This window comes from Actinia tenebrosa, unplaced genomic scaffold, assembly GCF_029948245.1.
Source record: "Actinia tenebrosa isolate PJP-AT-01 unplaced genomic scaffold, QUT_ActTen_1.0 PGA_scaffold12__29_contigs__length_12842862, whole genome shotgun sequence".
Lineage (NCBI taxonomy): Eukaryota > Metazoa > Cnidaria > Anthozoa > Actiniaria > Actiniidae > Actinia > Actinia tenebrosa.
The window spans coordinates 3,978,231-3,988,747 of record NW_028292572.1 but is presented as its reverse complement, the minus strand read 5'-3'; the positions used below and the strand labels follow the sequence as shown (position 1 = coordinate 3,988,747).

General features: G+C 36.0%; 1 pseudogene; it reads left to right on the top strand.

The window, feature by feature from the left end:
• Positions 1 to 8,263: 8,263 nt before the first annotated feature.
• On the top strand, positions 8,264 to 9,797 carry LOC148911997 (uncharacterized protein KIAA1958-like; annotated as a pseudogene).
• The last annotated feature ends 720 nt before the right edge of the window (positions 9,798 to 10,517 follow it).

Here is a 10,517-nt window from a genome sequence, read left to right as displayed (position 1 = left end):
TGTATGGCAATGACAATATTGTATTACAGATTATATTCTCATGTTAGAGATGTTTATAAAAGCTAATAAAACTTGTCCTTATTGGAGTCGCTTGAGAAACGGTTTAAATAATAGACCATTTTCGCACGAGTTTGTGAAGTCGCTGAAATCGAACGAGTGAGCGCAGCGAACGAGTGAGATTACAGATACAAAACCAACGAGTGGGAAAATCCCGTACAAAGTGCTTTCCATGCTGTATTTTATTTGCTTTATACATACTGAGATTTTGTTGTTTTTATTTATACACCTTTAAATGGGTTCTCTAAAAAAAATACAAAACTCCTGTATTTTAAAATTTTCTTCGAAAAGCTAAAAAAAGCTTTTAATATATATTTAGGCACTGCCTAAAAGCGGAGCTCCCGATACGAAATTAGGGAGCCAGGGAGCCCAATTTGAATGAATCTGAAAGGTAAAAATAAGATCTGGAAATTTCAATTATGAAATGCACTACATTGTTTTCTATGCGCGATTATACCATCCCACTTAGGAATTTTGAACACAACTCACCACCAGCCACCCCAGGGGCTAGGTTTTATTCTTTGAAGATTCTTCGACAAAGTTTTCCATGGCCGTCATTTTCAAGCTTTGAATTCCAAAAATAAAGTCAATTTATTTAAATAACGACCTTTACGTGTTCGAGCGTAAGGTAGTTTGGCTCTCAATATAATAAATTCGTCTTGCATTCTAGTCTAATCCCACTGCAAATTTAATTAGTTCGTTAGCAAAAATCTTCTCTAGGAGATTTCAATGCGTTATTCGATAGACCGACAAGAACAAAGAAAACCGAGCTGATGTAAAATTAAAGCATATTATTTTTCGCTTACACATGAGCTATGAGAGAACCGTCTTTCCGATAGTCCCACGTGACCTGCTTATGAACGTTACACGAAGGTAATTTTAGCTACTCGAACATTAAGTGCCCAATAAATACAAAGAATTGAATAGAATTGAAAAGAAATTGAATAGCTAGTGTTTGAGGTGGAATGATATCTAGCACTGAGCATGCGCACACGGACATAGCTTTACAAATATGATAAGAATCAAGGACAGATGAAGGATCGGATGAAGTAAAAGAATAAGATAAACTATTTTTACTATAAGTCAAATGCTAATTTGAAGTGAGCCGAAATTATAATTGGTAAAAATTATTATGAGGTCAAGGAAAGCGCTCCATTCTTGACCAAGTCACTTCTTACCTTCACATATAGAAAAGGAATGATTGAAAATGATATATACGATGTTTTAGATATTTTATTGTATCTTTATTATCTTATCGATTTTATTTACTACATATTATACTCGAAATCATTCTCTTATAATAACGTACAGACACGAGCTTGTAGTGCGAACCCACGCAAGATCGTTGGCTAACGGCATCCAGCGTTTCGTGTCGTACATTGCATTAAAATTGCCGTTTGGGTTGAAGATTTCGTTAGAAAGTTGATAAACCTTCAACTTAGCAAAATAAAGTTGAAAACTGGAAAAACTATGATCAAAACATGACTGGAAAAAAAACTACCCCAAGTATTTTAGAACAGTTTTGGAAACAAAAGGGTTGGTTTTGGAATGTGTACGACGAGATAAATCATCTTATAAGAATGAAATGCTCAGAGTTTGAAAACTTCGATAATCTCATGCAAATGCGTCGAATTGCGTGTATTCTAGGACTAAGTTGAATCTTAAGCTTCATTTCCATTTTTCAAGGCAGTGAAATGGAAATAAAGGGCTTTCACCATCAGGTGACGGTAGTCATGCTAGATAACAGAAGCAATAAACTCGTTTTACATGAGAAAGAATTCAATTCCCGAGAGCACAGGGATTTTATCGTTCTGCCATCTAACCACAGGCAGTCCAAGCTGGATTATGGCGCCGGCACGTGATGGCGCAAAACTTCTATAATGCCCCAAGTTCACTTGAATTTCTTAATTCGTTCCGTGGCTTTCGCGCACTGCACGCTGTATCCTTGAAGATAGATTTAAAACAAACAAGCGAACTCAAAGCACACATGTTGAACTGAAAAACGTTTCGATAAAGTAAAAGTTTTATAGATATATTTGTAAGTCATTCTAAAACTATTAGACTATTTTTGCCATACTTGCAAAAAAATAAAAATAAATAAAAATAAACAACCGAGTGAAATGCATCAACAACACGAATAATAGGGCTCTTTTAATTAAAATCAGTTGAACAAAACCCATTTCCCGCACTTACTGCCGCAAAATGCAAGGACACATATACATACACCTCTATTTCAACTATTTTTGAGCAAACTATACGGACTTTTTATTAAAGATTTTCAAAAGTATACATACAAATACGCCATAAACCAGAATACTTCTTAATTTGTCTATAAAATGGTTGCTACAGACTCGTGTTTATTTCAGGTTTACTTTATTCTCCTAAACATTGCTCATGAGAGTATTCTCCGTATACGATGGTACTACGTTTCTCTCCTTTCTAACATAAAACTTGCTATTTCTGACTTCCTCTTTCATTTGAACTGAAGGTAAGCAGTAAAAACTTTATTTAACGATCCCTATTCAATCGTTTCAAACACCCGTAAACCGCATGAAAAGTGACCATGTTTGCAAGTTAAACGCTATAAACCCTGTATTCTTTACTAACGATTTTCCTCTGAATTCGGTTGTGAAGGCGGATGTCAAGGATGAAACCGATCTATACTCTTTAATAATGAAAGATCGAACTCCATTTTCCTTGATTAGCTCAGAACGCGTTATTCTTTAAGGGGATTAAGGGGAGATAATACTTATAGAAAAAAGGGGCTATTTTTTTATTTTTGATAAAACAACGTCCTACCTGGAACACGGTTAATATTTTGAAACTTGTTAACATCTGGTAAATAAATTGCCCTTTGATATTTCGCAATCTGACCGCTACGATATTTAAATTGGCAATTTAAAAAACCTAAGTGAGACTCATTAATAATAATAATAACTTTATTTCTATAGCGCTTTTACCTATGTTCAAAGCGCTTTACAAACAATATAACAAATATAAATAATTACTGAAATATCAAATAATCAAAAATCTAACTACTAAACTATCTTAATGACTACATTCTATAAAAATATAATAATCTAGTAATTATAAATATATATAAAATGAATAACTAATCTTAAAAACTAACCATAAGCCTCTTTATATAAAAATGTTTTTAGCTTTTTCTTAAAGCTATCCAAACTTGAACATAATCTAATATCTTGGGGAAGAGTATTCCATAACACAGGCCCACAAATGGAGAATGCCCTAGCGCCATAGGTCTTAAAAGGCTTAAACTTGGGTACCCTGAGCAATCCTTTGGCAGATGAACGCAATGTGCGAGATGGAACGTAAGGACACACTAAATCACTAAGATAAGTTGGCGCAATACCATTCACTGCCTTAAAGACAAAAAGAAGGATCTTATACTTAATACGCTGTTTAACTGGGAGCCAATGCAGCTCCATCAATACTGGTGTAATATGATCTGATTTGCGTGAAAGACTAATAATCCTAGCGGCAGCATTAAGAGCATATTGTAAGCGTTGCACAAGGTGTTTGGGTAAGCCAAACAATAAAGAATTACAATGATCTATCTTCGAAGTCACAAATGCATGAACTAAGATTTTTGTGGTGTCATAGCTTAAATACCTTCTAACACGTGCTATGTTCCTAATATGGTAAAAAGCAGACTGGCAAACTGCAGTAACTTGTTTAGCTAAACTTAGAGTCCTATCGAAAACTACACCAATGTTCCTTGCATGTTCAGAAACTTTAATGAGTTCGTTAGCAGCAGAAATAGTGTCCAGTGGTGGCGATGGACGATGCTGCGCATGCAGTAGAAGAAACTCTGTCTTGTCGTTGTTAAGCTTCAAGTTGTTGGACAGCATCCAGCAATCAATATCACGTATACATGCTTCAACCCGGTATCTGCAAGAATCCATGTCACCTCCAATGGAGCAGTTGAATGCGTAGTAAATCTGCGTGTCATCCGCGTAGAGGTGAAATGAAACACCATGATGCCGCATTATATCGCCTAATGGTGAAGTGTACAAAGTAAAAAGGACTGGGCCCAAAACGGATCCTTGTGGCACACCGTACTCCAAGTTGAAAACGTCCGATCGTTGGTTTTCAACACAGATGACTTGTTTGCGATCAGCAAGGTAGGAACGAAACCAAGCAAGAACTTTACCACGTACTCCAAAACGAGAAGAGAGTCTTGAAAGCAGGATGCGATGAACTACAGTGTCAAATGCTGAAGACAGGTCTAGAAGCAGCAGGACAACACATTTGTCATCATCAATGGCACGAAGGATGTCATTCTGTACTCTAATAAGGGCAGATTCAGTGCCGTGGCGTTCCTTATATGCAGATTGAAAAGGTTCAGTTAAGCTATTGTCATTTAAATAGGCAGTTAGTTGTGAAGACGCCACTTTCTCGCAACACTTCGAAACAAACGGAAGATTCGATATAGGTCTATAGTTGAGCAGCTCTTCATGGTCCAAAGAGGACTTCTTAAGTAAAGGTGAAACAACTGCTTCTTTAAAATAAGAAATAACTAAAAATAAACGAGAGCTAAAAACTAAGCAGCCAACTGGCGCTAATTATATGCTAATTATATTAACAGCAAACCTTCTCGAAAAAAACTTCTATAAATCTAATTTATATCCTAATGTTAAGCATGTATGTGAACTCGTGCAAGTTACTATCCACCGATTAGATTGTGTGTTCCATAATAATCGGATCTGATTTGATTTCCAAAGAAAACTCTATTGGATCATCCAACAACGGAAAATGAGCAAACACAAACAGATATCCTTGTAATGTCTGTCTAACCCTAACCTCACGCGCGTTTACATCCAATCAGAACACGAGATTTATAATAGCTATTGCTTTTTTTTTAATATATATCAGAAATTATTAATTTCCAACTTTGAAAAAAACCTATTAAAAAAGAAGTTATGTTTTTTTCAAAAGTAGCCAGTCGTCTTAAAACAGTTAAGACTGAAATTATCTATAAATGTGGTGTATAACGAAAGAGTTCCGTCTTTTTGATGTACTACGACAACCAAAAATGACGGTACTAGTCCTCTTGCTGACAGGCCTAATATTCGGCCTGGATGTTCAACAGACTTCATGTAAGAAATTAATTCAGAGAAAAAAATGCTAAGAAAAATTGCACGTGATACTGGATTTTGTAACTTAGGATTATATAAAGCGCGCGTGTGTCTTTGTGCTGTGGTATGAACACGCCGGGATCTGTAGCTAGAGAACGGGAGAAGCAAGCTTAGGAACATGAGGGGTAGCCAAGTGTTACTTTTTCTTTTCTATTGTTGTATATCCTGGGTCTCTTGTGTTTTCCGTAAAATCAGTGGCGGTCCCATCACCCCGCACTTCATCATCCCTAGTTAATTAATCGGACGTAAATCAAACACTGATGTCATGTTCGCGTTTACTTGTTCAACTCATGTACATTCATCGAATGACAATTTTTTTTTCTTAGGTTGTCCAGAAAACTGCACATGCAAGATTGATGACCTGTCACATTCTTTCCAAAAAGCCTTCAAAGCAGAATGTAAAGTGTTGTCATATGTGCCTAAAGTACCACCAAATGTAACTTTGCTGTAAGTCAACACACTTGATTTTATCGAACATAATCATATTGCCCACTTTAAGTTTTACGTTTTGGAAAATCAGTATGGACTATGGAAGTACGTCAAATCTTAAACTGGTTTGAAATTTCGGAGGGGAGGGGGGGGGGTTGTCTCAATTAGAGAAGGACGGGATGCTCCTCGTACCTCATTTAGGGGTTCACAAATTGAAAAAAGACTACCAGAGAGTAAGCCACTATACCTCTTAGGGTGTTTCTGAGGCAATTAGATACCTGAGATTATATGATGACAGTCAGAATGGCAACTGTAATTCAGGATACTTATTTTCGGTTCATTATCTGACGGAACGGCCGTTAAAGAAGTAGCGCTCATCGGCAATTCAAACCGTTTGACCTTTGGAAGAAGGCGGCTGCATTATAACAGCAAAGGAACACGGACACAAGATAAGTAAACAAATATAACGGTAATTTAATTAAAATAATCGAAAGGAGGAAAAAACTATAGAAATCCAACCACGTTCGGTGTCCTAGTGCCCTTGATCTGACTACTATATCTTAGATCATAGATAGTTACTTTTTTTAGGATAAAAATAATTAATTACCTGGTCCAACTGGACAGGACTTGGGTATCTCTTAGGTGTAATTGGTTTTTTATTTTTATTTTCAACGAGAATCATCATTATATATAGGGTTTGAAATCCTGCCACGCGATCTCAAAAGTATAGTAAACTGAGAACTATAACCCTTCAAATAACCCAGAATTCACGTTCCTGAAAGATACATTATGTGCCCCATTTTGTTCGTGATATCGGTATAAATGATCTGCCCCAGTACTTATTGACATCTTTAATAAATAATTATGCATGCTACGTGAAGACCATGTCATGTATTTTAGTAGTGCAAGTCCAACCATCATGAAAACGATTTCCGTTAAAGAAGACCTAAACCGCGTAGCATCAAACAATAGCAAACGATAGAACGTGCAAATGCTCAGTACAAGTAAAACAAATGAATAATCTTAAAAAACTAGAAAACAAGTAGTACATTCTCTAAACATTGAGATTAAATTCCATCGGAAAATACTATAAACTAATAGACGTCAATAGCACAAAATATTGACGGCCAGTCGGGAAAAAATATTAGTATAGTAGTTAGTATATCAGTTTAGTAAATTCAAAGTTATCGTTGTTTTTTATTTTTTCGTCTTCCTACTGCATAGAACATGAGGGAAATTTAGAAAACAATGAAATCTTTTGTCATGCGACATGGAAATTTAGTAAAAGACAAACCATTTCTTTGACTTCTAAAATTCCTTCTTGATCTATGCATGCTGAAGATTCGGGTTTGCAAAGCCCTTGGAAGACAAAAGAATCAGAAATTTTGATAATGACCGACTTAAGTTATTATTTTTGTCATCTTTGAATTAGTATACACATAGTACTGATTTCAACCGAATGAAAAAACATGTAAATAATTATGACACAATTGAATTGAAAAAAAGTTTCACTTTTAACTACAAAAAGGCATGCGATTTTTATATGACGACGTTGTCATAAACTCGTTAAAGCAGACGGCGTTTGATGCATATAAAATCGAGAAACCAAACAAAAAAAGATGCGTTATTCATTGGTCCTTCTTAGGGGGAAAAAATTCATCACTGCCACACCCATCAACTCAAAATACAGGCCCCTTTTAGGGGTCTTTTTTTTAAATGAGGACCCCCGTCAGCCCACACCTCGGGGGAAATTATCTTTAATAGAAGGACGAAAAAAAAACCCCGATAGCTCCGTAAAAACGCTCCGTAAAAATCAGTAAAAACTTAAAATATACAATATGCTATCAAGTAAAGTCTTTCTGATTCTTAAAAGTTATAAATTTACATGCTATCAAATATCACCATAAGCATTCAAATACTTCAACACCTCAACAGAAGAGATTGGGCTGCCTGTGGTTTTGGGGGATGCTGTCCTCAAAACATTATTTTTTGTGATCAGTATATTGTTTTTTGAGGTTCCAAAACGAATGAAAACTATTTTACCAAGACCAGAGAATGAAGAAACTGATGTTAATGCAAACCACAGAACAAGGGTCGATCTCTATGCACCAAAAACAAAAGAAGGTTTCGAGCATTTTTTTTTTTCTTAGGTTTGCGGGTGTTAGTCATTGGACAATGATCTACGGGCCATCAAAACATCGTGCGTATAATTGCTTAGTTAAATAATAAAACAAGTTTGAATTACAAGTTAACGAAATGAAAAAGGATTTTTGAGAAAAAAACGTATTTGCCGTTCCTAGTGGTAGATGTATTGGTTGTTTCTGCTGAGTCAACGAGAAAACTCAAATAAAATTAGACAGCTAGCCTCAACACGTGTTTCCAACCAAATTAGTTGCGTAACCGAAAGAGAATCTTTGCGCTACCAAATATATATATATATATATATATATATATATATATATATATCTATATATATATACACCGAATCCCTAAAACTTTGACAATTTAGCGATATATATACATATATATGTATCCCCTTTTTCCTATTATCTCTCCTTGAAAATCCAGGTATGACAATAGAAAAAAGGGGGATACACATTTATTTCATACGTACTAAGATTTATCCACGATAAAAAGCCCGCGTAAAATTCGTACCAAATATGCATTCAACCAATCAGAAAAGAGAACGACTATTTTTCACTCTCGTTCGTCCAATCAGAAGCGTGAACGATTGTGCTTCATTTTGGCATCCGAAATATCAATCAAAAGATACTCAGCGAGCGCGAGTTTGCACTTGAATGACAAACATGGCGGAGGAAATGCCGAGATTTGCACTCTTAGAAGGAACGGTAGACGACTTTATCTATGAACAAGAAAACAAAAACACACAAGCTAAGACCAACAGAGATGTAAAATTGCTTAAAGTATTTCTTCAATCCAAGAAAGAGCACAGGGAAGTTGAAAACATTCCTCCAGCTGAGCTCAATGAGTTGCTGAGTGAGTTCATACTTACCGTTCGTACAGTAGAGGGAAAAAATTATGAGCCAACGTCCCTCCGAGGCATGATTGCTAGCTTTGAAAGATTTTTAAAGAGCAAAAACTACCAAGTCAGTATTATCAACGATTTGGCATTTGAAAAAACCCGTAAAACCCTGCAGTCTAAGCAAAAAGAGCTAAAGAAACGAGGCAAAGGTAATAAGCCAAATGCATCAGTGGCATTGACAGAAGATGAGGTGAACGTCCTCTATGAAAAAGGTCTCCTTGGAATTTCAAGTCCTGAGGCGCTTCTTAACTCTCTTTGGCTGAACAATACTCTTCATTTCGGACTTCGTGGGATTCAGGAACATCACAGTATGTGCTGGGGCGATGTGACTTTGAACAAAACAGCGGGTGGCGTCGAGTATCTAGAATACAACGAAAGGCAAACGAAAACACGTACCGGCGCAAACGCAACTGATGTCAGGCCGTTTCCACCAAAAATGTTCGCCACGGATGGCACTGAAAAAGATCCCGTCAAAGTTTACAAACTGTTTGCACAGAAAAGACCCGGTAATACGAAAGAACGAGACAGTCCTTTTTATTTGGCCGTAAATAACGTTAAAGTCAGAAGCGCTTCCTCAAGCAAACTTTGGTTCAAAAGCAACAAGGTGGGTGTAAACAAACTGGGCGGGTTGATGAAAGAGATGGCAGAAAAAGCTGGCATAGAAAATCCTAAACTTAGAAATCATAGTGGAAGAAAAACTATGGTTCAAACATTAAGCGACAACGGAGTTCCACCGGCCCATATAGCACAGCTTTCCGGCCACAGAAATCTAAAAAGTATAGAAAATTACAGTTCGCTTTCTACAAAACAACAACAATCCATGTCAAATATGCTGGCAAATATATCCAACGAAAAAGTTTTGAGCCTGCCAAACGCAACTTCCGTCCAAAATCCAATTGAAAATGCTGGATTTAGTTCCCTAGCACAGCCTCAGCAATCTAGCAGCAATACAGGTCAACAGTCAGTAGCATTATTTAGTGGAGCTGTTATCCAAGGAGGACAGTTTTCAATCACAATAAACACTGAATAAATCGCCAACCATACCATCCCAAGAAATCCGTCCACAGAAAAGAATTCGTGTATTATATAGCAGTTCTGATGAAGATTAAATTGAACAAATTGAATTGTAAATTGATTCTACTTTGTGTCTGTTATTTTTACATCAAGATTTAAGCTAGCTTTTAGTCTGTTGTAAACAAGTTTTCACTTGAAGCTCATATATAGACTTCATTTTCAAACTTGAGAAATTATAATTTCAAGGACACTTCATAAATAAATTAAATTAATCTATATTTATCTATTTATTTATGTATAAATATTTACTTTATTTCATTTGTTTGCTTCATTCGTTTTTCTAATTAAATTGTTAAACAGAAATTGTCGTATTTTTTGCATAATGTCAGTGTGTGTTATTGCACTCGAATGGCTTCCTGCCTGCGGCGCGGCCGTAGATGCACGTACATAAAAACCCAGAAAATCTTAGTATGTATGAAATAAAAAAATTACACCACGGAAAGTGCCTGAACGATTTTTATTCACTCGTTGCTACGCACCAAAAAACTCACTCGTTCGCTGCGCTCACTCGTTCGTTTTTTGGTGCTGCGCAACTCGTGAATAAAAATCGTTCGTGGCACTTTCCGTGGAGTAATCTCTATTTATGTATATATATCTTTAAAGTGTCAAAGTTTTAGCGATTCGGTGTATATATATAGTGATAAGAATTTTGGATAGTCACTGTCTGGGATATAAAGTGGAGTGAATTTTTTTTTTTCAAATAATTAAAAAGTCAGCAAAATTCACCAATCAAAAAAATTAACACGACGTCATCG